Raw genomic sequence first — 4,029 nt, forward strand, 5'->3', positions numbered from 1 at the left:
AAAATCTAAATGGTTAATACTAAGACCCAAATCGGTAAGACAAACATTACAATTTAAAGAATTAAATATGTGGCGCAAATAAAATCTATATTTTTTAAACAAATCTATAACATCGGCTCTACAAGTACTTCTAGGAATACCCTCAAATAACGGATTATAACAACGTTGAATGTAAGTAACAAACCCCGGCCGAGGGAAAGGAAAATGGTAAACAATCATAAGCTACCATTTTAGCTATTTCTACGGTTCTTTTTCTTGTCATACTTAAAATTCCTACCGGTTAGGTAGATTATCGTCATTTGAATCCCCACATTTGAACAGTTGCTCTCCCCAAGCATCCATATGTTTGGTTCTCATGAGAATTTAGTGTCCGTTCCATGTCCTACCAGATTCCTTGCTTAAAACTAAATACTTGTCCCATATGTTACATGTGCCGATTGGCTTTCCCCTATTCTTAGTCGTAAATTTCCAAATTTTAAGCATGTTGGCTTACGAGTTCTAGGCGGTTTTGTCTTGTGTATGTGATTGTGCGAGGACATGTATATATATGGGATTTTCGGGGGTTGTGTTTCATCATCATCATTTAAGTCTTCATTAAAAGTGTCGGTAAAAATGTTGCATTGCCTCATGACCTAAAAGTGGATTATTTCCACCAACATCAATACCTACATTAGGTGTTTCTTCCCACAAATGTTTCCTCATTAAGCGCACCTCTAACAATACGACTACTACTACGGCACGCGTCTTAATCTCTTTGACATTATTAAATAGAATTAATTTAAATCACAATCAAATAAATCACAAGAAAATAAATTACAACAAATTAAATTGCGTAAATTAAATTGCGTAAATTAAATTGCTAGAATTAAATTACGAAAAATAAAGATAGAGTTGGAACGAAGGTACCAAATTCTTGGGATTAATTTCAAAGCAAAGTCAAGGCGGCTAGCTAATTGCAAATCCATGAAAAGCCTACTTGGATTGTTGCAAAATCACCAACTCCACCAACAATATTATAATTGCAAAATTAATAATTGAAAGTTGAAACTATAATAAGACTTTGTGGCTAGTTATTGCAAAATAATTATAATTGAGAGATTGAGAGAAAGATGAAGAAGAGTGAATTGGTGTGAATTAAAATGAAAATGAAGAAGGGTTTACATAGGGGTGGGGGATGGGTTAAAGTGTTAAAAAAAAAAATTTGGGGGCCAAAAATTAACAAAATGGCCGTTTGGCAACGTGCCATTTTTGCAAATGGACCGTTACTTTCTGAACCATTAACGGCAATAATTTCTTTGCTTTTTTTTTTTTTTTTTTTTTTTAATTTTCGGTTAAACGGTTTAACAAGTCGGTTAGGTTAACCGGATTCGGTTCCTAAAATATTGGAACCGGACCGGTATACAATTAAGCAGTTAATGGGTTTCTAGGTTCGGTTCGTTTAAACTTGTCAGTTACGGTTAAACGGTTAGCCTTGAACGGTTGACACCTTTAGTGATGGACACGAAAAGCAAAAGCAAAAACAAAATAACAAAAAGTTAAAGTCAATAAACTTGAAAGGAAATGTGTGTGTTTTGGTCATATGAATTTAATGATGTATGATATTATTGCTTAGTAGGAAAAATGCATGAAGTGCTTGCTCAATTCCTTAGTATGAGCTGGCGTTGGCAAGGTTTGGTAGTTAGCCCTCATCAACCCACTGTATTCATAAATCAATTTTGTCTTTTGCGTTCACATAATCTGATACTATTAATTTAAAATGAAAAAAAAAAATGGGCTGTGAAGGGGCTACTATTGCGCCTAAATGGTACTTCACTAGATTGTTTTTTTTTAACTACGCGCCTCTTAAAAGATTAATTTGATTAAAATATTTTCATTTATATTTTAATCTCAAATAAGTGTTTAAAATTATTTTTTAGTTTGTCAAAAGAATGTGTCTTTCTACACTTCACTACTCTTTAACTCTAATATTTCAGGTGGCATATTAAAGACAGAAGATTTTAAGTTACTTGATACATTAGTCACATCTTTAGTTTATGGCCATTAGATTAAAATCTTTTATATTTTTAACTAAATTTAAGTATGCATCAAAAGGCAATAAATATATCGAGCAAGTATAGAATAAAATTACTACCGTTTAATATAAATCAAATCCCATCAAATTAAGAATTGATTTCAAGAACTTCAATTCAATAGTGTACATTCATCATTTTAGGATAACCATGGACTTTCCCTTTTTAATTTTACCAATATGTGCATTGTGCATCATAACGGATGGATTATAAATTTGAATATAGTACTCTAATGATTACTAAATCCTCTAATGTCTTCATAAATTTTGAACGTTTGAGAAGGAAAGTTAACGGCAATCTTAAGTAAACCAATTTTTTTTTTCACTTAAGCTCTATTTGTTTGGACGAAAATAGCATAGCAACGAAAATTACTATTGACAACACTTTCGATATTGGATCGCGCTGTTGGTGACATATGATAGTAACAGAACGCTCCACTAACAGAACACATGTGGAGCGTTGGCCATAATCATTGGTGATTGTCATAAGTGGTTTTTTTTTTCTTAGTTAACATGATAATACTCAAGGTAATTTCGTACACTAAAATGAAGCCATAAAGAGTGAGAACCTGCATAGAAAAGCATCTTCTGCACACTTTTGTTACTGAATTTTAGTAAAATAAGCAACAATTATATATCAATCCTACGTGGTTAAAGTCGGCTATATAAAAAATCATCATCGTTGATATTGCTAATATAAGACCGTCTCAGCCTATTAAAAATAAAAAACATTGACAGTGAAGAATTAGGTACATCACATGCAAGAGAGGACCAATGTGCCAAGCAATTAAAATCTGACAGATCTGTACAATAAATTTGGGAGAAGAAAACCACAGGGTAAAAGGAACAGAGCTCAAGTAGTTGCTGAGCAGATGCATGTCAGCAACCCCATGTGACTTGCCTAGAATATCAAACTATCCCACAATTTTAAGGGTCCAGTCACTATGAATACCCCAAAATAGTTTATAATAAATGGTTCACAATGGCCAATACAAAGCTATCTACTCACAAAAATACAACATTTATCTAAACAGAATATTTTGTTAATAAGCACAACTTAAAATGAATCAGCTGCCTCAGTGCATAATAAGAAGTTTCTTGGTTGCACCTACTTTCTACTGCAAGGCAATACATAAATGCAACTGCAAGGACTGAAAAGATCGGTCATAGTTATGGAACATTTAAGACACAGTAGGATAATAAATTCTCTGGTCGCGAATTTTGTACCAGCAACATTAGTTATACAAACCGAAAAAGAAAATTTGAAAAATGAGAAAAGGATAATATGTATAAACAAGACTCAAAGGTGTGGCTTACCTGCAGTGAAACGGATTGAGAGTCATGAAGTGTTTCTGACTGAAATTTCAGCGAAAGCTAAAATACTACTCCCTCTATCCCAACTTATGTGAATGTGTTTCACTAGACATAGGATTTAAGAGTGTTCGGTATGAAGAAAACTGTTTTTCATGAAAAAAAAAAATCTAGAAAAATAAGTGAGTTTCTCACTTATTTTTGTGTTCTGTATGAAACCAAAAATATTATTCCAAAATCATTTATATATGATCTAAACAAATACTATGGAAGATGGAGGTGTGGATAGGGGTGTGGTTAGGAGGGGGGTTGGGGGTTGGGGGTAGGGATGAAGGCTACGGGGGTGGGTGGTGGGGATGGGGCTACGAGGGTGGTGGTGAAGATTAAGTGTGTTAGGGTGGGAAAATAAATAAAATGTGGAATAACGTTTAATCCGCGAACTTGTTTTCTATTTCATTAGAAAAGTCATTTTCATAATTTTTAAGGAATTTGTTTCGTAGAGAATATTTTAAAGTCTTTGACAATGGGAATACGAGAAAATTAAAAAAAAAATCCAAAATTATTTCCTCCATACATAGCACAACCTAAGAGAAAAAAAAAAAGACTTTTCAAACTAGTGGTCTAAAATAAGTCATAAAAATTTGTGAATA

The sequence above is a fragment of the Lycium ferocissimum genome, chromosome 7 (genome assembly GCF_029784015.1).
Source record: "Lycium ferocissimum isolate CSIRO_LF1 chromosome 7, AGI_CSIRO_Lferr_CH_V1, whole genome shotgun sequence".
In the NCBI taxonomy this organism is placed as follows: Eukaryota; Viridiplantae; Streptophyta; class Magnoliopsida; order Solanales; family Solanaceae; genus Lycium; species Lycium ferocissimum.